This window comes from Oxyura jamaicensis, chromosome 7 (genome assembly GCF_011077185.1).
Source record: "Oxyura jamaicensis isolate SHBP4307 breed ruddy duck chromosome 7, BPBGC_Ojam_1.0, whole genome shotgun sequence".
NCBI classification, from domain to species: domain Eukaryota; kingdom Metazoa; phylum Chordata; class Aves; order Anseriformes; family Anatidae; genus Oxyura; species Oxyura jamaicensis.
The window spans coordinates 5,732,058-5,758,351 of record NC_048899.1 but is presented as its reverse complement, the minus strand read 5'-3'; the positions used below and the strand labels follow the sequence as shown (position 1 = coordinate 5,758,351).

Sequence of the window (26,294 nt, the reverse complement as noted above, 5' to 3'; positions counted from 1 at the left end):
GCATTTATTTTCAAATCATCTTTCCTTTGTTGAAAACAAAATCAGAATGGAATTTATAGATTTTTGTCTTCATCTTTATTTAATAAATCATAAGTTAGCTTTATAAGATGCTGTGTTGTAGGCTGCCATTGGCTTGGGATCCAAGGAAAGCTCGTTTCGCTTGATGGAGCTATCTGTATTGTCTGAGAGTTTCCATGTCCATTGCTACTTATTGGTATTGGAGTGATATTCTTCTGGAGTGACCAAGGGTTTGTCTGAGGTCCGGAATCCAGAATGCTGTAGCAATTTACTGGACCACAGAATATAATGTGTAAACAAAGGTTGTTTTAAGGCTGATGTGAAATAATAAAGTGGAAATTAAAGCTGATGGAAGCATTCTGTCACTGATTTATTGCAAATGCTATCTGTTATTGAGGCAGTCTAATGACAGCCTTCTACTGTTCCTTCCATTCAATCTTTAATTTTCTTAATACTTCCATTTGTATTGGACAATGGCAGAGCAGCTATTGGTATGTAGATTGAGCTGAAATAGCCTTTTTTTTTAACTTGTTCCTCCACTCTATTTAATTAAGTGTTGCTGGGAAGCATCTGTGTATTCTGTGTAGACTGGATATGCCTTAAACCTTACCTAGCTGATTTTGACAGCTCTTATAAGTCTTGACAGGTCACATGCTCATATTGTATAAACCAACATCGTCTTTTTAAGACCAACATAGCAATGCTACATTGTCAGCTGGTTTGAAATGAGGAATCTCCCTGATCAAAAGCACCTGATGCAATGTTGACAGTATGGAGTAGTGACACATCAAATGTGAAAGCATTTGTTTGCGAATGTAGAACAAATGTCTCTTTTTTGTGTAAACATGTATAAAGCCAGAAAGCTTTTTTAATACCCCTGCCTCCATGACAGCTTGTAATTAGCCCTATGTATTGGGCTAAATAGAAAACCTCCAAAAATCATGTGCAAATTAATCTGACATTCTTGAGGTCCGTCTACCTGAGAGGTGAGCTGTAGCTAAAGGCAACCAAAGCCCACTACAGAACAACTCAGGACAAGAAAGATCTGCAAGTGTTGTACAGAGTAAACCAATTATAAATACAGGGAAGATTTTGTATTGCGGAGGGGTGATCTGTCTCAGAGGTAGGCTAATACTGACACATCCCCTTTAGACAAGAAGCTCAGAAATGACAGCCATTTGGATTTATGTCTGGAAATGCTGTCAATACCCACATGTCATGGAAAAAAAAAAACATGGTCTCTTGGCTGCCTGTGGTTGCAGCCATCTGTTTGGATGGCACATTCCTGCTCATGGGTTGGTTGGAGTAGTTCACTAGGATTCCATGGGTGCCAAGCTATAGCTTGGAAATAGCAGGCTGTATATCTCAACATGAACCAATTTTTTTTGTTTATTTTTTCAATCAGGAGCCCTCATTCTGTGTGACTGCAATAGCATTGCAAATATTCTGGGTTTGCTGAGTGTTTGTTGATACTTGCATGTCAAAGTAAAGGAAAAGAGATGAGTGAAACCCCCTCTGGGGGACCCTGCCAAGGTACAGTGCAGCAGGTACATTTAAACTATAGTGTGGGACAATCCAAATGCCTTTAAAGTGAGGTCATCTCCCAAGCTTTCAGATGAATAGAAAAAAAATCCTGCATTTTCACCACCCAGAGAATCAGCTGGGACTTGAGACAAAATTGCTCATTCAATTCCAGGACAGAAGTCAATCAAAAGAGCTAATTGCATGACTATTGAATATGGACACAGTACTTTAAAATATATGAATATTAATTGTGCTTTAAAAATGGAAAGATCTGCAGAGCTGGAAGGCACTGCAGCTGTAAGATATTTTGTATGTTGTGGATTTCACTTATATTTTTGTTCTACATTTAACAACAAAATTACTTCACTTTAGAAAAAAATGAATGGTGGTTATTAATTCATTAGATAATCAATACAGTAATGTTTATCCCAATTAACTTCTTCAGTTTTGTATACAAGCTTTTTTTTTTGGGGGGGGGGGGGGGGGAGGGAGGGAAAGGAACAGTAGCATTCTACCCAAATGAAGGAATAGTACAGGTACTGCAGGTGTCATTGCTGTTACCATTCATGTCAGCTGGGGTGTGATATTAAATAAATCCCCACAGATTCAGAACAGCATGCGTTTCTGACATCTTGTGTGAAGATTTTATGCTCCAGGTTAGCCATTCTGAGTACGGCCAATACCTCTGTGCCTTGAAAGGTATTGGCAAGTCTTCAGATCTGGCCTATTTGTTACAAACTCTGCACCATGCCCATTTGTTTTCCATATCATAGAATATTAAATAGCTGGCTTAGCCATGGATGACATTAAATTATATTACAGCCAGGCTGTGGGATTAGTTTGAAAACAGTTTAACTGTCTGCTTCACAACTGTGTATCTCCTATGCCCAGCCAATTGAGGATGTAACAAACACCAGTGCACTGCCCATGCTGGGAACCATAGAGCTGGGCTGCACGTTGTGGGAAGGAGTCATGGGGAAAGTGACCTCTCAAGCTGGTAGTAGGATGGAAAAATTGATTTAGTTCTTCTGAGTTATCTGCAAGCACAAGAGGAGGAATGAAAATATGAACTATCTACTAAAACAAAAACTAGGCACTTAAGGTTAACGTCTGGCGTCACAGATTTCTGAGGAGACACAATAGTGTTCCATTGGTGAGACAGACCCAGGTCTGAGACATAGTGTCTAACATTGGACGCTAATTTTCCCTTTGTCAAAAAGCAGTTTTATTTTTTTATATATATATGTATATATAGGTAAATGAGATCTCTATTCTATCTACGGCTTCTGCTCAATCCCTTTTTACTGTAAAAACAAGTGTTCTGTAGCTAGTCTTCATGTTAAATGTCTGTTGGCCTTTTCCCCTAATAAGCTTCATTACTTCTTTCACGCAACTTTTCTTATTCACGTTTTTCTTCTAAACATCTTTCTTTCTTATATATGCTTTCATAATTTTCTTCTGTTGCTAGATCCCTCATTTTTAATGTGACCAGTCAGTGTTCTCACTGAACATCACATTAATGTTTCCTTTAATGCCACTTCTGGGTCACAAACAACTAGAAAAAAACGTGGCATGTTTTTATGTTTTGGCTAGTTTACTTCAGAGCTATAAAATACAGAGCAGCTTCCTAGCCCAAACTCCAAATAATCTGCCTATACCTAGAGGCCTCTATGTATGGAAATGGAGGATATAAAGCTGCTGGGAATAGCACTCCCTGTGTGATATGAGGAGTGGTGGTAGTGGGGAGGATGGACCATCAAATTCCTCTGACTCAGCAGCAACACCTACTGATGCACATGAAGAACCCATCTGAGTACTCCATAGTGACTAAATGCCACTTGTGTCTCTCTGCTGGAACCCCTTCCTATGCTCAACATCTTCTTGGGGTGGAAGAAGTGTGTGCACCCATGTCCAGCTTCCAAGAACCTTTTACAAATGACACCACTGCCACTTACTGATCTTGCAGTTTTGCAGGGTTTTTATCAACATGTTGGAACAGATTTCATCGCATCCAGTAGATTTTTTGCTCTTCAGGATAAGGCGAGTGCCTAACAGTAGCACTTTTCTCAGTCAACTCAGCTGCAAGTAAATACTCCAACATTTTCTGCATGCATACTGTTTGATTATAGGATTAATCTGAAGGAAAAGCCTGGCTTTGTAAGCAGTTAAAAATCTCTTGTAGGAGCTCTTCTTTGTCTCTCTTACCGTAGAAAATAGAGTTATTTTTCCTTATCAGGTTTCCAGTTATAAAAACTGATTGTAGGTTAAAAAACAGGATGTCAATGAGAGTGTTAATTTCCTTCTGAGAGGATCATTGTTAAGGTGAAATGTACTTGATTTTTGAAAAAAAAATATATATAAATATAACTCCATCTTTTTGTTGTTGTTGTTGTTCCAAATTTCCCTGTAAATTTATTTTTCTGCTTTATCCATTTTCCTTTTTCACACTTTGAAAGTTGCTATAGCTACACAAAAAATTCTGATAATTTCAGTCAGTAAAGAAAACAGAAAACACCTTTATTAAACTATATCTCGGTAGTTTTGAAGAAAAATGCTGCTACTTGTAACAATAAAGGATGTCCTCCTCCATCCCACTCACCTTTTAGTTGGTTGTGTCCATTACAACAGCAGTGTTTTTCTGGCTTCTGTTTAAGCAATGATTCAGAATCTCTGTGATGAGCTTCCATACTCAGAGATGACCCCAGTGGGTGCTAATATTTGAATCGGGTATGGTAATGCCTGGAAATCTGTAATGCCCATCGTGTTACATCAGGCTCTTGGAAAGCACGCCTGTTTCCTAATCCTGTCAACAGTGAAGTACCACTAGACAGATTTATCAAAGCACATGTTTATTCACATTTTGGTTTTACTTGCGCCCCCCCCCCCCCCCTCAAATCCTTGGACTTTTTTAGGTGCTGCAATTCAACATATAATAAAAAAAAAAAAAAAAAGTTTTTTTTTTTTTTCACTTCCACATCTGTAGGAAAAGTTCTAGAAGCTGGCTTTGATTAAGATTGATAGCCTCTTTTCAGACAGTAAGAATCCCTGTATATGTTTTCTACTATGAGATACCAAAAATTGGCAGTACTGACCTCAGACACTCTGATAATTAAGGTGCAAGATATCAAAGAAGCCATTTCAGTCATATTGGATGTCATACTGATGAAGCAAACAGTCTCTCTTGCATGGCTTTAGTGACAACACATCACACCAAGTGCAGCCCAAAATGCTGTCGGAGTGGCTTCCTAAAAGTATTACCTGCAATTCTGAAGTCATGATTTATGCCTGTATTCCCTCAACTTTCAGCAATGAATCAAATGTATTGTTTTCCATTTCTGTGTAGATAGAGTAGAAGCATTCATAAAATCTGCTAGTTTGTCTTACTGATGAACAGATGAGGGATATCCTGAACTCGATGGCTGTTTCAAATCCAGCACAAGCTGAGTGCTTTATCTCTACATCTTAAAGACTGTGCAGGAAGATGGAATTTGAGGGTTGTGTTCTTGCCTCTGAGATTGCCTTGGAAACTTTGATCAGTTACATGAAACTTTGCTATAACGCTTTGCTTTGGAAAATGCAAAGACATCTTATGGAAGTGAATGTTACATTTGAAGCGGGGAACTACTTCATACTGGTTTGCCACTGGCTATGGCTATAAAGGACACACACACAATGTTTCCAGACATGAGGTTTCTATACGTAACCGTGCAAAAAGTATGAATAGGCAAGCACGTGCGTATTCCAACATTTGATTTTGCAATTATTTTTTAATTTTAATTAATCTGTGATATGTGTTATTTAAGTAGTCATGGCTGTAACGTGGTCCTACAGCTTTTATGCAGCTTTTGGAAATGTTTGCAGTGCCTAAAATATGTGCAGTATATAAAAACACTAAGGTAGGCATTAGTGGCAAATAGAGCCAATTCTAAAAGGTATCAGCTCATACAAATGTGTAATATGTTTGGTAATGTAGTATTTTGGGGAGATAAAAGTAATTGACTGAAATGATTAGATTGCATCCTTTTTATAAGTGGAAGAGAATTAAAGCCAATTCTATAGTTAACTTACATCAATGCTTGGCAAGAATGATTGTTTATTTTAGTGTCTGTCATATAGGTAGCCAAAGGAAACTCGTCCGTAGATGAACATAGCATAGCACCTCCCTGCTATATGTGTTTGGCTTCCCCAGTAAGTAGAGAATATGATCTGTAGTTTGGTGCAGCTTCTGCAAATGTATTACTGAAGCTGAATATGTAAAATAGTTCTGGAACTAAACATGTGCTGAAAAATGCCATATTTAAAATACCAGTAACACCACTTCTTTATATATATATTTTATATATATATATATATATATTTTTTTTTTTTTTCTGGATACATTTTCCATTTTTCAGTTATGGTAGGCTGAGGTGTTTGGTCTAGACGGTGTCTCCAGTTTTGTCCTTGCTTAAAGAATGTGGGAGTTCTAACAGTGTCATAGTGAAGTTGGGTACTGTCTCATCCCTTTGCTTTTATGGTTTATGAGCATTTCATTTGGAAAACTGGCTGGTCCTTAGTTTCTGGTGTCTGTTTCCACAATCTTCATCTCTTAAGAAAAAAGGATCCTTAAGAATTTTAAAGATAAGTAAAGCTTGTAGAGTTTTAAGAATTTCAGCATACACTTTACATGTCTGACAGGCTGAAGAATATATTCGTGCATAACAACAAAAGGAAATGATACGTCTTTTTGTAAAAATGCTTCATTTTCTGTCTTCTGACATACTGCCTGCTTAAAATGAGGCTTTTAAAATAAACATTGAAAAGGAACCCTTGTAAAAAGGTTATTTTCTCTTGACAAGGTATAAAGTTGCTGGATGGTATACTTCCTTTTTTTTTTTCTTTTTTTTTTTCTTTTTTTTTTTTTTAAGGAAAATGAACAAATTCATTGTTTTCCTGTTTATATTCATTTGAGGTGGGGCAAATTGAATATAAGGGCTTAATTCTTACGGCAATTTCTGTTTTTCTCTAGGGGAACGTACCTGTGTATATGAAAACATTTCTTTAATATTAATTCACAAATGCGTGGTAGAAATAGTCTTTTATGTCACTCAAAATATCAAAGTTATTTGTAATATTACATGCAATATTGTTGCATTTTACCCTTCTGGTTTCTACAGCTGAATATCTTATTATGCTTCCTTTTAGTAGATGTTACAGAATGGTTGTAACTGACCTTAAAATATGAATTTTCAAGCTGTTTTGGGGCATCCTTTTGCACAGATATGCAAATTATTTTGTAGTCTGTAGCTGTGAAATTCAGATCTCAATTTGGATTCTGAATCAAAGGCCATTTATTCGGGTGTTTTGGGTCAATCTTTACTTTCAGGCATTGCTACAACAGAACTGCAGTTGCACAAGTGGGTCAGAGTCGCCGCCTGTGTGATGGTGTAGCAGGTGGATGCCCTGCGTGCAGCAGGAGCCTGAGATCATGTTTTAGTGGCAATACGCCTCTGTATAGGGGCAGGTGGAGTACAAGCCCAGTACACATTGGTGTATTTCATTCTTTAATTGAAACAGAGCAAAAGCAAACAATACACACAACTGTAAATAGAAAAATCACCTGCTGTGAGAAGTGGCACACCTAGCAAGACCAACAGTCTGTCTAGCTCCCTGCATATCTTGGTGCTGGCCAAAGCTAGGTGCTTAAGAGTGTGTTCAGCAGGTTCAAAAGGGAATTAGACATCACACACAACTGATGGTCAGCCCTGAGGGCAGCAATAGGAAGGTGTGTTTTATTTATTTATTTTCTATGTTTAAGAGGAGAGTAATGGAGTGACCTAATACATGGTGGCTTTTCTAAGCACTAACCAGGATGAAAGTGTCACATCTACCAAAGCGCTTAGATTTTAACTCTTTGCTTTGAATTGAGCGCAGTTTCTTGGTAACGGTGGCCACTCAGTAGTTCTGTAACACAGCTCTCTTGCTTGGGTGAAACGTGAATTATCACGAACTTTGTAGTGAATTAAAAGGAAGTGAGTTTAATGTATTACAATGAAAAGAGTGTAATGGCTTAGTAGTTTAAGATAAGTTCTGTGTGTATGGGAAAAATCAGAATATCAGACGCTTCACACAAAGTTTTTCCTCTTGAAGCCTTTTTAAAGTGTAGCATATGCAGGTTCAATTCACCACCTGCTTAAATGCATCTAATTCAGCAGGAAAGTATGCAATGATCTTTCTCTTCAGGGAGCTGTTTGAATATAAAATGTCAGGAGGCTGCAGTTGCCCCACTTCTGAATGAGATGCGCATGTGTTATTCATGTTCAAGGAGGGTAGAATTTCCTTGAAAGAGAGCTTTTAAATGCACGCTCTGCACTACCTCATAATGCATGGCTTTCCACATGAAAACTAAACTGCTGGTAATGTTTCTAGAGGACAGCTTGCATTTACTGTGAAACCCTGAGCATCAGAATTGTGGTGGGTGCCTGTTGTTAGCTCTAGGTACTTCAGGAGATTGCAGGACAGTGGTCAGTGCTTGGGTAAAGCTTTGCATTTCATGGAGAGCTTGTATTGATGGGTTGTATCTTGGAGAGAGGATGACCAAGGGTTTACTTGGTGTTACGCAGGTCTAGTCTCCAATGGCTGGAAGTGAAGTCAGAGATTTGGATGTGGGAATGATGAGTTAAACATTTTAAATAAGGCACTGTGGTAGGTAGAAAATAATGGGTTGTAGAAGTCAGAAAGCGCAAACAACTTCTGAAGCCTGCAGCAATAAATGTGACTGCCTTTAAGTTTTAAGTACCATTTTCAATTTTGTTTTTTAATGTGCCCTGCTTTATTGCAGTTCCTAAATCACTGGTTCAGTTGATCACATACAATTGAAAAATTCACAGACTACTCCAGAAGGGCTTTAGGAGGGGTTGTTTCTTTTTTTCTCTCCTGAATTATCGTGGAGATGTACGTTCTGTAATAAATAGATGAAAATACACTGAAGGTTGTAAGACATTAATCACTAATATTAGGAAAAATTACTCAAAATACCTACTAAACGATAAATTAAGAAATATCTTCAGATGAGGGAAACAAATGTTTCAACTGAAATATTTAAAGAAAATTGTTCTATGTTAAGTGTATTGAAAGAGAAAGTAACAGGAAATTTGAGAACTGTAGGGGCTGTTCAGCAGAGAAGAATTATCATTTTTGTATGTAAGAATTATGTATGTGAACCATAAATGAGAAACCTTTTGGGTTAAGGTCCCAGAGGCTAGCTAGATCCCAGGATCAGTTGCACCCATGTGGAAAGTCTATTTTTCAAGAACTTAAAGAGTTTTCTGAGATTTCATGGCTCTTTATTTAAGTGACTGAAGCGTCTTTGATGAATCTATATTCTTCCTGGTACACCTTCTAGGAACTGGGAGGGGTGAATAGCCGTATGCATTCTTGCTAAAGCCCAAGTATCTTGGACGGTGTCTTTATATAACTTTAATAGCTTTTGATGTTATTAAGCTAGTTCTTTTCAGAAAAAAATGTCAGGAAAAATACTAATGGTTTTTAGGGGAAAGCATAGATTTGGTTCTTTGGGGTGGAGGAGTATTAACTTGAAGTGCCATAAATATAATAGATACACTAAGTGAAAAGTGATTTATTTTTTATTTTTTTGTAAACAAATGTTAAAGCAAACTTTTAGAGGATACACTTTTTTCCTTGATACACTATCCAAAGCTACATTAGACTTTGCATATATTATATATATATATATTCAGATACATGGTCTGGTGTTTGGGTGGTCCTCTGTGGAGGCCCAGCAGTTGGCCTTGATGATTCTTGTGGGTCCCTTCCAACTCAGGATATTCTGTGATTCTCTGTCTTGAATATTTTGCTGTAAAATTTGGTATTTCCACAGTTTGTCTAAAATTGAATAGCCACCTGTATGTTTTGGGGGAAGTAATATGCTATTTCATCATAAACAATAGAATTTGGAACTGAGAAATCCTATTCCAGGCAGGCAAACATGCATCAAAACCTCTTACGGTCTAATGTACTGGCCTGAGATTTTTGAAACCAAGTTGTTTTTGAATTGCACAGTGGCAATGGGTATGTTACTTATTAAACAGACGTTTAATAAAATCAGAAATCTAATCTTGTCCAACTGGTAGATTGGCAAGCTTCTGTTAATTAATCTTTGATTAATCTTTGGTATTTTTCATTGCCTTAAGTACAAAAGTCTATTACTGCTGTGATTACATCAAAAGTGCCGTTTCCGATATATGCATCCCAATTGTTTTTCTGAGGCTGTGTCCAGTACTTTATTGCAAGTTATGCAAGAAAATTGAAGGGAATCGGGGTGGGTGGAAACAAAGTGCAGGTGAGGCAGTAAAATTATTCTTCAAGCAGCAAAGCATTACTTGTATAACTTCATGTCACAAGTTAGTGATATCAAGAGTGCAGGGAAAGTGCCTGGCCATGATGGCAAGCTCGGGCTCATGTAGTTGGGGAATGCCAGAAAGAAATGCTGATGTGCATCGTACAGCTGAACTCCAATAAACCTGAGGTCATGCACATGTGTGCTGTGCTGGATGCTGCGAGCTGAACATGGGAGCACTGGTTAGGCAAAGCACGAGCAATTTGTATCAGTTCACTTTGTATCAGATGTGCTGAAGGTATGGTTTAACTACAGAACACTTGTAGGAGATCAAACAGATGTAGGATTCGACATCTATGCATTATGCAATTATTACCTCCCCGCTGAAGCCCTGACTGGGTTACTAATAGCGTGCATGAATGCACGTGCTGCCTGGGTTTTAATGAAGAGGAAATTATTGCTTTGTTTCCTTCACCATATTTGCATGTTGAACTTTTGAAAATAGGATAGTTTGGAATAATAAGAAGCATTAGCAGTATTGTCAGTAACTGCATAATTCTAACTAAAAGCTACTACATCTGATTGGAAAGACTTGAAGATTTGGGAATAGTATCATGTGGCATCCTGTGTGCTCAATTAGCAAGAAATGAGACAATACCAGTGAAAGAATCTGTCCGTTTATGGGCAGTAAAAACTCCCTTGGAAGAGGTGAGAGAGAGAAATGTAAGTGTAACTAGTCAGAGAACAGTCAGTAGTGTGTATTTAAAATTAAAAAAAAAAAAAAAAAAAAAAAAAAAAGTTTCTTAAGTTCAGGGGAAAAACTTGGGAAAATTGGCAGAACAGAAAATGCCTGGAAGCCTCGAACAGATCTCGGTAACATCTGTGCCTTAAACTGGAGAAATTGAATTGCTTGCTTGTCTGTTAATTAGGAAGGCTGATATGTTGCTATGAGAAAAATGAAATTGGAATAATAAACCTGTCATGAGGACTAACAGTCATTTTTCCTAGATAAATATTCCTGTTCAGAAGTGAGGAGAGTCTCTTGTGATTTGATGGATTGTCTGTTGCAGCAATAGTCTGAATGCTCTGAAATTTGGCCTGAAAAGCAATTCTCTGGGCTTTATGTCCGCATTCTAAAACTTACATGCTTTAGGGAATTCTAACTTAAACCTGTGTTCTCAACACTTGAAATTGTTGTCATCATGCTGGAAAAACTGTTCATAACTTAAAGTAGACATTTCCATGGCAGGATGGTGGCCCTCCTTTGCATGGGGAGCCTCAGTTTTATTTCAAGTTTCACTTCTCAAAGAATAAATAATGAACTGTTTGAGATGTATTCTTTATTTACCAGCTTTATTCTCAAACTGAGAACAAACAGGCTATGGGAAAAGAAAATAATTAAGCTGGATATTACATGATTGCCTGTCAGGAGACTGAGATTCCAGTGCATGCCTTTGAAAAAGTTTTGTGGGAAAATAAATCCTGCTAGCCAAGATAACAGTGGCTAACCAGCTTTTAAAGATGTTATTTAATGCTACTGCTGTGTTTGCAGAGGACTGATTTGACCATTGCATTTGCTACTTCTGTGCAGTGGTCAGGCTAGATGAGATTATTAACAGAGTTCTGAAAAACAGCTTTGTTCTTTGGAGCAGCGTTCTTTATTGTAGCTGAGCATTCATTTTTCCTGGCCATAAACACACTTTATTTCAAACAAATCTTAATTCTAGAGGAAAAGACTCTGGTCTTTCTTGAGAGCTGGGATTGAAATTTATCTTGGTTAAGAGCTTAGGTACAAAACTTCCCTTACTATTTTAACTGAAGTTTAGCCCACCAAAACCAAGAATTGATGGCAGAACAGGGAAGCCCTCAGGCCCTTTCTTCTGTTCTTCAGAAGTTAAAAATACCTATTTCAGTTGCTCAGTTGCTGAGTGTAAATCACCCATATGCCCCCATCCACCTGCACTTGTTTAGAGAATGCTCCCACCAGTCTTCTTAAATATCCAGACAGAGAAGGAGCAACTCTATCCTCAGCACGTTAAAACCTGCAGAGTAGGCTATAAAGAACGTATGTCTGTGTATTTGATCAAGCCCCTTGCAATTTGTGCTCCAATTAATGCCTGTTGATAATTTGTCATATGAGTCAGTGGCATTCAAATTATGCAACGCAGAAAGCAGTTAAAACATTTCAAGATGACAACAATCAGTATAGTTTTGTACAGGGAGCTACTGTTTACTTGCTAAATAGTTTCCTACAGATCCCTCATATACCCTGGGCTCTCTCTATGTGTATGTAAACTTACTTTGTAAATTGATTAGAATGAGGCAGGACTTTAAGACTGTTTTTTGACACTCATGGTAAACTTGAAAGTCCTGAACTTAATTGAGGAGGATTAGTAGTTGAATTGTAACTAGCGTATACATCCTCACTGTCAGCCATGGTGACCTGGCAGAATGCTAACACAAAGCAAGCATGTATTATTCAAATGGCCAAGTAAATCAAAAATGATGTAAATTATTTCCAGATCATAACCTGAATGGAGACACTAATGTTACTATTTCTCGTCAGACGTTTGATTCTTTGTTTTCTTCTCAATAAGCAAAAAAGAAAAAGTTTTTGAACCAAGGTCTTCCAGTCACTGCTGTCCAGCTGCCTTCCTCCGGGCCCTGCTGTGGTGCTCCAGTGCTGCCAGGGGGACTGAGAAGTCTTCTGTTAGACCAGGCCTATTTCTTCTTATCAGTAAGGATCATTTGAGATATTTCAGGCAAACCAATGCAGTCTGAAGATTTGGTCAAAGAGTGTTGGTGACTTATTTCTCCACCAATTTTTCAGCCATGGAATGCACAGATAAAATGCAAGCATGGATTGGCTTAGAAATAACTTTTATGCTATTATATCCTGGCTTTTTCTCTTTAAATATTTAGAGTAAATATAAAAATATTCATAGTGTAGTATATCATGTCTATAGAAATGCATTTGCAGAGTGTCAATGCAATAGAAAAAATAATGGAGAATACCATTTTCTAATAGAAAACAAAAATTGAAGGCAGTAGGACTAGCAAAAGTTATGTTCCAAAGAGATGCATTGCTCTCTGTGTTCTGCATTTGAAATTCAAATTGTAATTACAATATTGTACTTTGAGATTGCTTTAACGGTGATTTAGATTCTTTCCTGTAATCATGACTCTATAATGACTAGGTACTATAATGACTAGGTATTGCTGGTGATACATAAATCTCTTTGACAAATATAGTTAGCTAGCTGAATATGGACTGCTTAGATAGATGTTATAATTACTTCAAAGTATTGTATATATTAAATCCCTGGAATGTTTATGTTGGCCAACTAAGACTTTAATGTTCAGGACGATAGATGTGGCATCTTCAGGAGCACTAAACTGTAGGCGCCTCTTTCTTCAGGCAACTAGCAGGAATATGCATAGTATCTCTGAGCTTATGTGCATGTGTTATTGTTGTGTATGGTTGTATATACACACCACATATTGCCATGCTGTGGTATGTGTATCAGCTGCTGTGCATTGTACTGTGACTTAACTAATTTGCATCATAGATGGAGGTTAGTGAGATGTAAATGTATGTGATTTTCAAGCAAGTGTGCGGCTCATTGGTGGAGAGTGTGCAGCCAAGTGGGTTAATGCTGAGAGGTGTATTAATAGTTTTACTTGACTAACTTGTTTGGTAATTTAAAATACTTTAATAGTGAATGTCTTCATCTTCCTTCTGGAAAATCTCTAACCCTTTCTTTTAAAGAAAATGAACAAAATGATTGAATTTTTAAAATATAATCCGCAAAATATGCACATGCATGAATTGGCATCAAATACATTTGCTAAAAGAAAATTTATGTAAAGGTTAACATGTATATGCATGATCATGTCCTACTGAGAGCCACGATATAAAAACCTGGAAGTCAGGCTGTCAAAACTAAAATTGTTTTTATGGGGACCAGTACAGAAAATATCAATAACTTGCATTAGACACTTTGATTTATATTTTTTAATAAATGCAGCTTGTGTACGTAGCTTCCACACTAATTAAATTATAATGTTGAAGGAATATAAGATGTAATAGGTCTTCTGCTGAGAACAGCTAGAACATGTCATGTATGTTTAAAATGCTGTCAGCCTTCCAGAACAATATAACTTTTGGGGAGGGGGGAGGGGAAGGAGGGGGTGACACACATTGGAAATTAGTATAGCTCCGCAGAGGAATTTATTTGCTGTTCCAACATATTTTCTTTTAAATCTATGTTGGTATATATTCCTCACATTCTATTACTATCACTCCATTGTATCCCATGCTTTTATAATGCTTTTGTTTCCTGTGGTGCTCTTCCTAATCTAAAACTATTGTTTTAAACAGTGGTAGATGGGTTCTGTATATTAGTACTTGGGGGCTTTTCTGCTTAGGAAAAATACACAAAAAAAAACTTGTCTGGAGCTTGGTGCAGCTTTGCAATCTATAAATCTCTACAGTATATCACAAGGAAGGGAGTACAGAATTCCATTCCTTGCTGTGTGACAGCTCCAAGCTGCTGCCAACATGCAAGGTGTGCCAGTTTGTGTCCTTGCTTAGTGACCCTTGGTGACATATTCATTGTGGTAGAACCTACAGTCTACTGTGGGGCAGGGCAGGATTTGAACCAAAAAGAAACGAGACTGTACTAAAGAAAACCAAGAATCTGAGCTTTCCAATTCCAAATAGTGCTGACTTTCTTTAATTCTTTACTTTTATTAGTGGTAGTATTATTATTGTAATTTTTATTTGGTTCTTACTGCAAAAACTGGTTAATTACTGCTTGGAACGACTTCCTTTTTTATCAACCATAGCATTACCCATTTGCAATGATATTTTTAAAATGAGTAATTTGGTGTGTGTTGGTTCTAGTGTTATCCTCTTCACAAATAACATCAGATTTTACAGCTTGAGGTACGAAACCCACTAAACAACAGTGATTTATGACATGGCTTGTCTTTTTGTAGTTACCTATGTTAAAGAATCTCAGAAAACCTGAAACTGTGTTTGTCCACCTTTTAGGAAAAATGAACAGAAAAATAAACATCTGTGTAAGATTGCAAAGCAGTTATAGCAGAGAAAGGCTAGACACTTCTACCTGTTCCCAAATTTTGTTATTAATCATACCTCAAACAACATTCTTGTGTGAATATGAATAGCTAAGATACAAATCTTACATGCACAGAGATGTGTATGTAATATATACAGACATAGAATAATATATACACATGCATGCATCCTGGTTTTATGTTCACTGTGATGACTAGTGGGTTTTTGTTTTTTAATCAGGGAAAAAAAAAAAAAAAAGAGGGTTAGTGTTGATATCCTTGTTTTTCCCAACAAAGATACCAAGTCACCATTTGAGGAATGCTGGTAAGGTTAGAACACAATGAGTTGCACCATTCAGCTGCAGAAGAAAGACTTCAGTTCACACTTAAAATTTATTTATTTATTTAAATGGAACAGCCACAACTGCTCAGTGGAGCTCAAAATTACAGCTGAGGAATGATCAGTTAAATCTCAAAAAATTGCAGGAGGGAAATAGAGTGAAAAATTAGTTTCTTAATATTGGCACACAATGCTGCAGCCATCATTATAAACAAGATGGTCATCTGGTATCATTTTAGCTTTACGTATGTTTTTCTTATGTCTCGGTAGATCATGGAAATCTGCGTGCAGTCCAGCAAAATCTATTGGAAACAATTTAGTATTAGTTGAACAAAGGGGGCTTCAATGAACATAGATGTAGGCACTGATGCCACCCGTGTTACCTGAAGACCCTCTCTTTACAGATGACTTGATCATTAGCCAGCTGAATTGGCTGAGTGCACTCCATAAGAACTATGAAAACTTCCTGCATTTTCTTAAGCTTGTCAGAGAAAAGATTACTACACATTAAGTTGAAATCATCATTGGCTTTCATCATTTGTCAGGGGTCAGGTCCAAATCTCTAAGCCAACGAAATGATACTGAGAACTGTCAAGTTGAAATTGTATATGCATATTTAAAAATTATGTATGTAAACTTCTATGTATTTCAGCATACATAGTATGTTTGTGACTGTGATTATTTACAGGGAAGAAGGCAAGGCTAAAACAAACAAAATGCAAAATTCAGAAAGAAATCTTTGGAAACTGAAGAGCAGGTAGACAGGAAAATGAGGGAGGGGACTATTGCCAAGACAACCTGCTCAGCAACATCCCCAGAAGATAAATGTTTAATAAGAATGTCAAATATCCAAATATATAATGAAGTTATCTCCTGTTTTGTCTCTCTTTTCCTCAAAATGCAAGAAACTGTGATGTTCTTTCCCTAAGCAAACTAGGAACAAAACAGGCTTCTGTGTGGGAATGTTTCTGTTTTCCTCCAGTGCATACAATGCTGCCTTAGCAGTTTAATTCCTTTTCTCACCCAATACAGAGAGATGGGGCAGGGTATGGACAGAAGGTAAAAGTAACGATTAAACTTGCTGTGAAAATTCAGTGTGATTCCCAACTGTGTGCTTGTGCCATTTCCTGAGATAGATGTTTCTGGTTTAAAGTGTTTGCATTATAATCAGACCACTGTGGTTATAGGAGTCAATTATGAGCAGAGGTTAGATGAGAAGTGTATATTTCATGGGAAAACAACGTTGGCTTTCTGCTAATTTTGGCTAGATTTTCTTCATAAGAGTCAAAAACAAACAAAAAAACTTTATGGATTTTCCCAGAAATGTTCCAGCAAGAACAGATTTCTAAATTGGAGTCTAGTTTTCAGGCAATCAAATTGAATATCTCTGAAGTCGTAGAATGGAACCAATCTTAGTGATACACAGTCCTTTATCTGTATTGCATTAATTCATACAAATATTATCTCTGTTTTTCCCAGTCTATTTCACTCCTATGTGAAATACTGTTTCTCTAGTGTGCTAAATAGTCACACCTGTGACTTACGTTATTGATATCTTAAACCCTCTGAACAATTGCACAATTGTGCAATAAGAATGGCTGAGGTGGGAAGGGACATCAGGAAGTCATCTTGTCAAACTCCCCTATTACTTTTGTTATTAAAATGTGTCTTCACATATACTTGGCAATGCTTTTCTTTTCTTTTCTTTCTTTTTTTTTTTTTTTTTTTTTTTTTTTCCTCCCTACACCTCCTTCCAGTTTGTATCTTTCTGGGTTGTGTCAGGCTTGTACATATGGTAAATCTGGGCTCAACACCATTCAATGGAAGGCATTTAATTAGCTCTGTCCACAGAATGAAATCTTTATTAATATGGTGTAAAATCACAATAACATTCTTTGCCGTCACATCAATTTACAATTTATATCTAATTAGCTGTCAACCTCCACATCAGATCTTTTATTGCTTGCTCTTTCATAACATCTTCCTTTTGCCAGAAAACTGTTTTCAGGAGACCTTTTCTCTCTGGCCACTGTGTTCCCACTGTATAAGTTGTTTTTTTCCCCCTAATTTGCTTAGTTGTCTACTAATTTACATCTTTGTGTGTGTTGGTTTTTATCCCTTTCCCTCTCCCTCTCCTTCTCCCTCTCCCTCTCCCTCTCTTCTTTTTCCAGAAGGCTTCCATGGGTTCGTACCTGAAAACTGAAGTTCTTTCATGTATTCTGGGCCGTCTTCTACCCATGCTCATGTCTCCTAGGTCTTTGCATTTACCATGGCAGCCAGCCTAAATAAAAGATCTGTTTGCTTCAACTGTTCACTTGCTACTCCTTAATATTGGTAGAAGGATGTTTCCCTTAATTAGTTGGAATATAAATGTGTGCTTCACAATTTATCCAGTGGACTTTTTTTTCTTTTTACCTTTTAGAAATTCATTAGACAAGAAGTGTTTCAGGTAGAGAAGAGAAGAGCTATTCGAGGTGGGTGGAATATGTGGAGACAGATGCTTGCATGACTTTTCCCTAGGTGGTAACATGATTTTAAATATATAGATTTGTTTAACTCTGGGCAGTTTCTAATTTACATGATCTTTACGTTTTGTCTGATATAGGGGATCTGGCGGTAATATGGAATGCAATTATTTATGTAAATAATAAGAGATGTATAGATATAAACAGATATATTAGTTCCCAAGTGTCTTATCTTTGAATAATGATTTTTCATCTCAAATTTATTAGCTTGTTTTTATTTTTATTTTTTTCCAAAAAACAACCTTATATTATGTTTTATATTTTCAACTCTGTAGAACCTCTCCTTTTGCTTTTGATAATTTGCTTTCCAGCTTATGAATTTTATTACTCTGCAGTCTGTTGGAGATTGGTACTGAAGACACGGAGTAGTCGTATAAAGCTAGGTGACTCACTGCTGTTACATGAATGAACTTTATTATACCAAAATATCAAAAAGACTAGGTCTTTCCAATAGGTTTCTAAACTACAATGTGATTGTAGACAAACTTTGAAATACGTATATAACAACAAAAGAACCCTTAATTTTCAAAATTAAATATTAAGAGGCGCAAAAGTGTTATTTCACAGAGAATTAGAAATTCCTCATAAATTCAGATCCATTTTCTCTCCTCTCAAAACTCTAGCTGGCTGGTTACAACAAAAATAGTTAACTTTTCAGTGAAACTTCATTTCTGGGGAATTTAAAACAAAGTTTTAAAACACTATGAAACTGGAAACCTTCATTTAGAAACTGCATGGTCCAAGCCATCATTGTCATGGCAAACACTGCTACCTATCTGTCCCTTTGGTCTATTTTTTAAAATATTTATCTGTTATTTTATCCTTAACAAAAACAATCATAGCAAAAAATTCTACTTATTAAACAATTTTTAAAAAGACAAAACGAATTTACTGAAGCTGTTTGCATGTTCTGACAGCTGTGGATGTGCTTGGAAAGCCTTTCATATCTAGGAAGCCTAAATTCAGTCAAGGGTGCAAACAGCAGGAGCATTGTAAGGAATGAGGGAAATTAGTCTATCTTATGTGGAAGAGGGGGAGGAAAAAATGATTTTTTTCCTTATTTACCCTAAAAGTGTAGGGCAGGAAAAAGACTACTTGCAGAAACAATGACTTCTCCAATCCTGATTACTTGTGAAATCAGGATGTAACTTCTGTTGAGAAGATCTTATTTTCTCCAGCGGTGCAAAGCGAAACATATAATCCACTGGAGTTTACCACCATGTCTGTAGCTTTCCAGTGGCCTTCTGTATAATGCTGAATCTGTAATACAGTAAAATTAATTGCCCAAAGACAACAGATTAATCTAGGGCATACCATCAGCCTTGTTCATTCCTTGATGTATATCAAATACTGTCCATGGTGAAAATCTCTTTTGAGAATACTTTGACTGATCCTAGAAAACGCTAGTATTTACCATTAGCATCCAAATAATCAGAAAGGGAAGGCATCAAAAAATTGGCTCTAACAGCCTATCCTCGAATATTGTCATCTGTCTGAAATTGTGCTGTGCATCTCTAAGCACAGATAGGAAACTTTCCTTTCATTTCTAATATTCCCTTTGATTTTATGTCTCTGGATTAAGTAGACGGTCCTTCTGCCTGTGGCATTTTTTTAATTATTTTTTTAAGCATATCAATTCTGACGTAATAGTAGACCACATTTAATATTCACTCACTACAGGCTTTGTTTTAGAGGCTTGATGATACTCATATTTCACAAGTCCCTTTATGCAGGATTACATTAAAAGGAACTTGCATAGCCTATAAAATTTTAAGGGTTTAAAAAGGATGCATGAGTTAATCAATATTACCTTGGTTGCTAGAAGTAATATCTTGTATTCGGCGAAAGGTTTTCCCGTTTAATATTGGATAGCTGCAAGATGATGTGGCATTACAAAGTAGGGAATGAAAATGCATGTTAGATTGTTCATCTTAACTTCACTGCTGATGTGTTGTATTTTAGGAGGAAAAAATAGCATAATCATTTTTTCCAGCTGAACTGCCTGTATACTAGTTATTTCTTCTACAGCTGTTGTTTGAGGTCCCAACTGAAATCAAGATTTTATTTTAATAAATACCAAATTTATACATAATAAGAGACGGTATGTGCACAGTAAAATTTACAATAGGCTTCAGAGCAAGTGTTACAAAAGGTCAGAGAAAGGAATTATTGTTATGAGTTTAATGAATAGAGAACCGAAGTACAATGAACTGAAATAATTTCCCCACAATTGCTCAGCAAGTCTACAGCAGGAATGAGAAGAACATCTGCATCTTATAAGACTTGATGGATTGATTAGCCATTTTAAATGGAATTGTTTATTGAAGTTCTTTACAATTCTTACATGAAAGAAGCTTTAGAAATAACCCAGTTTGTAACTGAGTAACTTTAAAAGTGTCTCAGCATGGCTTAGGGATAGAAGTTGAAGGTGAGCTTTTTCCCTTTTAGAAGTAAATAATAGAAGTAAATGGAGACTAATTGCTTGCTTGAGAGAGAGAGGAAGGAGTTGGTCTGCAGTGTGACTAAAAATGGAATCTCAGAGTTGTAAAGATGATGTCCCATGGAACTGGGAAGTTTCACGAACTGTGACTGTTCTTGAAACCCCGAGGTTAATGTTTAGAGGATGGAAGCAGTTACAAGCCTTTTAAGGGGTGGAGTATGTGTGTGCAGAAAATTGGTGTAATCTTGATTTATTCTTCCAAAACAGTAAAAATTCCTCGGGACTCTCTCAGCCTCTAAATTTCAAATGTTGCTGAGATTATAATGTCATAGAAAGGCATGAACTTAGATGCTTCTTAATGCATGGTGATAACTCCAGCTGGATGCGTAGAATTGTGACTTTGACCTATACCCTTAGACCGTGGTATTGGTCCCATGCTCATGCAGTGGGATACATGAGGATAGGGTTGGCAGGTGTCAGCTGCAAAGCAGCACATTGCCTATTTCAGAGCAGAAGGCTTTATTTTTTTTCCAATAATATTTGTTTCCTAGAGTGTGTAAATACAGTTTAATGTCTAACAGGCATAAAATTTGGTGTGTATTTGTCTTTCTTCAGCAGAGAAGTTCACTTTAGTTAAAATCTAAAAATAAGTCGCTCCATGAATTTATCAATAACTAAAAATGTGTGGACAGGAAATCCCACACAACTACCCAAAAAGTTGGCTTTTTGCATTTAATTTTCAGGTGTTTATTCAAAAGGAGAAGGGAAAAAAAGTGCTTTCTGCTATCTAATATCAGACCTTGTTGTTTTTAGTTTGACTTTTGAAGATGTGGTGGTCCATCTAGATCATGTCCCATGAAAATTAATTAAATGTTGCCTATATACTAAAATTGCTGCAGAAATGGGATATTCAAAAGAGTTACTTTACCACATGCTTTTGCTGTGTTGATTGTACGGTAGAAGACTTAATAATGGACAATATTAGTAGTTAATTTTCTTTAAAGTGTTGTCTTACAGTTTCCCAGTGTCAATAGTGCTTCCTTAGAATCACTGTTTTTCTTCTCTCTAATTCTATAGAGAGACGTTGACTCCTGTACACACACACCCTCTACTTCAGCACAAGCACCTGTTTTTCTGCTCAGCATGATAGGCATCACAAATAAGCTATGAGATTTTCATGGCAAAGCAACCCAGGTGTCAGTCAGAGTCTTTACCCTGAATTTTCCAAACACAATGAACATGAAGGGATGACAAATACTCCTAGTGGGAAAAACTGGCTTTGAGTTTCTCTTTTGTTAGCAAAGACAATTTCAGTAGGAAGAAATGAGGCAAATGTAAAGTGTATCTGCCAATTGCCTGACATTTTGGAGTTCCCGAAAGAATGTACTTGAGTGGGGAAAGAAAAAGCTCTGTGCTAAAATACCTGGTGATCACAGCCAATGCATCTTCTCAGACAGAAAAGCTCAAGAAACCCGTTGTCGCTGTAAACAATCCATTCTCCAGTGATTTTTCTGTAATAATGCTTTCCTAAGTCTAGCTAGTGTTATGTGAAACTAGCCGTCATGAAAAATGTAAGAAATGTCAAGTTCTCTTATGTTACTAATGCGTGCTAAGCAGCTGAACAATGTTTAGTGTAATATTTAAATAAAATGCTGTTAGAAATACAAGTTGATGAAGGCAGGGGTAGCCGCCTGTTGTGCTAATGAGTAATATTTGAACAAGCTGGATTTTCTTGCTGCCTTTTGGATGGTGTCTTCAAATAGGGCCTGAACAAATATAACCAGCACCTCCTGAATTTCAGAGGTGTCATAAGTGATGCAAATCATCTATATGAGTAATAACGTTGTTTTGTTTTGCCTGCCAATCTTACTGTGTGTGGAACGCACCTGTGGAGCCAGGGAGATGCTCTGATCACTGGGATAGCACTGTGTTGATATAGAATTACTCTTATCCCTGTGGATCATCTAGGACATGCAAAATATCCTTTGGCTAGTTTTTTTTTTTGTAAAAATTCATTTGAATTCTGCACTTACTGAAAGGTTGTTGTTGTGAATATAATACAGTACTAAAACTATTGTGATGCATCTATTTACATTCATGGGAAAAAACATTTTCATTTTTCATTTTCTGTGTCACACGCACAAGCATTATTACATTACTTTGTATTTTAATTTTGACTCATGGAAATCTACTTAAGGTTTGCTTTCGTTCTAGCCTACTGCTTGAATAAAAGCTGTTAGGATATGGCTATGTGTTAGGGAATTTGAACAATGTGTTTTGATCCGTTAAATATTCACCTGAAAAATTAGAAGATATCACCCTGTTTAAACAGACATTAAAATAAAATGATTTTTATTCATTTCCATGTGTTCTACATTATATATAATTCATTTTTTCTTTTGGACAGTTTATTTTCTTACTCCATGTTAATAGTAAGAAGTTAATTTAACAGGGTGAATAGAAAGCTTTGAGAATAAAAGGGACCCTGGACTCAGATTAGTTCCTGACTTGGTTGTAGAGTAATCATTCTGGCATTGATGTCTGCAAACAAATCTGCTTGGGCTTCCACCTCTATTCTCCCTTCTCTCCCATTTTCTCCTTCTCTTCTCTTTCTCTCGTCCTGCTGGCCAAGTGTATTTGTCTATCGGTACGTTCATTTGTTCTGAAGCTTTTCCAGAAGCAGAGTCCCAAGGAACTAACCTTATTTCATGTAAGTCACATATTAAAGACATTTAAAACATTAATCAGAATAATATATGCATATATGTGCATAAACACATATATGCATGCCCTGAAAGCGATTGAGCAGGTTTTCTTCTATAGAACTCTGGATTTGTTGTTTAATTAATATTATTATGTAGGGAGATAGAGTCTAGGGAGACAGAATGAAATGGCAGCGAGAATTTATCAGGAGCAGTGAGGAATGAGTTGTCATACATGACGTTTCATTTCTGGGTAGCTGAAGGTAGTAAAGGACAGGCTGCTGGCTCAGACGTTAATCTTCTCAGCTGTATCTATAAATGAAATGTCATGCCTAACAAGTCTTCCTTCACTGGTATTTCATCTTAGCTTTTCCTGATTAAAATTAATGTTTGTGCACGTATGTATAAATTGAGGATAAAAGGATCTACATGTTGCGGATGGCCAGAGGTTACTTTCACATGCAGAGTACCCAATTTCAAAGTGTAGCTAGAGAAAGGAAATAATAATAATAATAATAATAAAAAAAACATCAACCCATAGTCAGAGCACCTGTTCTTAACAAACATGACAACCTGCCAACATTTCATCTTGAGATGTGCTTAAGACTATGACACAGATAACCAGAAATTACTGTGCACTGGGATAGCAAATTAAAATGCAGAAGTCAGTGAGGCCACAGGATATTGGATTTAAGACCATGACGGGGTTGTCAGTGTTGATGACATTTTGTGGTTGGGAAAATATATTGCTGTACTCAACGTGTACACTGATAGCATCCAATATTTGGATGCTAAAGCTGGGGAAATGTCTAAGTCAAATCCATATGAAAAATTGTCATTGTAAGCAACAGAGTATCTGCAGTTAGTTAATCACAAGCATCAGAAGCAAGTCAGAATATATATATGCTATGAAAGAAATGCAAGAAATAATCTGGAATAATATCTTATTTCAGATCTGAGTAAATATCTGAAACGGTACTTAAACGTATAGTTTACTACAGGTAAAAAATGTCACTGAGATAGCAACTGAGGAAGGTAGACCTCTTGACTTTTCATGGGAAATGTATATTTGAAAATCTCTCAAGTGCATTAATAAGTGACATTGAATTTCTACTGATGTCTGTCATGTGTGACACATTCCCTGTTGGTTTTTTGTACAGGAACAAAGTTGGCCACCATAAATATTTCCAGAGTTCAAAGTGAACACGAGGAAGCAACTTTCAATGAAGTATGTTCTTTTCATGAAGCAAAATTATGTGAATAGCAGTCATTTTCCCAGAAGAAAAAGTGACTGAGAGCCATTAAATGCAAAAACACCACCTGAAGCTCAAGGAGTTCCTTAGCTGCAGATTGATGCAAGCTGAATGATTTTCCTGCCAGGTATGACTGTATGCTTACCCTGTTCTTGTGCTTCTCCTCCCTGGCACCCTCCCTTGGCTACTGTCAAAGACAGAATAGCAGCCAAAGGACCTTTAGGGTCTGACCCCCAAAGCCTATTATTTGGGTACATTTTTTATTTGAATTTGGAAACTGAATGTTCATGAAAGTGAGCTGGTCAGGAGAACCAGATTTCTGACTGAGCTGGCTGTACCTTGCCATGTACCTCAGTGAGTGTTGTTGCTGGGGTTAAAAAACACCCACAAGTTAAAGTTAGGGATTTTCTAAGCACTGGGGATTTGTTTCAGGTCTACTCAGAGGAGGTAAGTTGATGTTATTTCTCAGAGTACAAGTTAAATACTAAAGTTCTTGATTCATCATTTTTTGCTTGGCATTTCAGTTTGAAATTCATGCATTACACACATACATATATACTCCACTTGCTAGTCAAGCAGAACATTGTATATTTTCTTATTTTGAACAAATATGTTTTTGCTCGTGCTTATTACTAAACCAGATGCTCTACAAAATATGTCAGTAAACTGGGATGAAGGTAAAACTTTCACGATCCTGACAGGATACTTTTTTGAGGGGGCGGGGGGGAGTGTTTTATGGATAACAGTGTGAGACAAGTCTGACATGTTAAAGCATTTTGTCCTTTGCCTCATCTAACTTAATCTTTTGCCTTAAAAAGGGCAATATTTCTGACAAAACATAATCTCCTATCATTTCTAGCCACACATCCAACCCATAATGTTATCTGACAGTAAATACATAACCTCATCAAATCACTTATCTTCCCACGTTTCAGCAACAGTTTTGAGGGAATCTGAATAAATTACATCTCAAATGGTACAGCTGCTCTCCAACAGCAGAACTAATGAATTGTCATGACTGGGAGAGAGGGAGAGGTGCCTTGCATCACTAATATGAGACAGCTGACAGGATGATGCCGGATCAGGTTTAGTCAGCATCCCTAATTACATGCTGAGAAATTAGAGCCACTTTTAAGTTAATGGCTGGTAAACACCTTGTGAGAATTTATAGCAAGAAAGGACTTGCCCTACAGTTTAGGAAGGGGATGGGAAGAATGCATTGTGCTGCTTCGCTGACCCTCCAGTGGTGACTGCCCAACCCAAATTCCTGTAACCACCTGGCTGTAGGTACTTCTGAGGCTTTTTAAACCCTCTTCATATTTATAGCTTGTGAATAGCCATGGTCTTTTGGTTCCAAAGGCCTTCTGAACACAAAAATGAAGGATGTTTCCATTTTACATTACTTTTGTACAGACGTATTAACACTTTAAAGGCAAGTCCACTCGGTCATGAGCAAGAATACCAGTATTCTTCTCTATGAAGTCTGCTCCTCAGCTAAGTAGACAGGGTTGTAATAAAAAAAAAATGGCAGTGGTGTAATGGTTATAGCAACAATAAAAAGCGTTTGCTCTCCATTTTTATCTGAAGATACTAAATCTAGCGTGCCAGTTGTACCTGTAGAATGAATTTGAGTGAATTGTGAATACCAGTCCAGTCTACGGAGTTAAATCAATCCTAGTGCTCTGTAAAAGCAGGAGTACCATGTCAAGTTTGAAAATGTTAATGGACTAGCTGGCAGGCATTACTTGAATTAGAATTTGAAACTTAAATTTCACTGTGCTCATTTTTTTTCTTTCTTTCCTCCCCTCCCCCTCAGATGTAGTCTGCATAAATTGCCTGGTAAGCCAGACCAAGCGTTTTGTAATGCAGATCCCTGATACACAAATTAAGGTGAACGTGGAAAGTGAGAAAGGAAGGGAAAGACACTAAAAGTGGAGTGAATTCTAGTGGGGCTTAAATTTGAAATACTGTGCACTCTCCTGCACTGCTTTAATACTGCTTAATATTTATGAACCCTGGAATTTTCCTTCCAAGCCTGTTGCAGTATTCATCCTCTCCGCTATGTAAGAGGC

At 36.9% G+C, this 26,294-nt stretch overlaps 1 long non-coding RNA gene across 2 annotated transcripts in view; it reads left to right on the top strand.

Annotated features, from left to right (window-relative positions):
- The window catches only part of LOC118170144, a 63,047-nt gene that overhangs the window by 10,033 nt on the left and 26,720 nt on the right, over positions 1-26,294 (top strand). For both annotated transcript variants that reach the window (XR_004752520.1, XR_004752521.1), the window contains exon 2: positions 24,130-24,349. This is a non-coding gene — a long non-coding RNA (uncharacterized LOC118170144). The remainder of the gene's footprint in view (positions 1-24,129; positions 24,350-26,294) is intronic.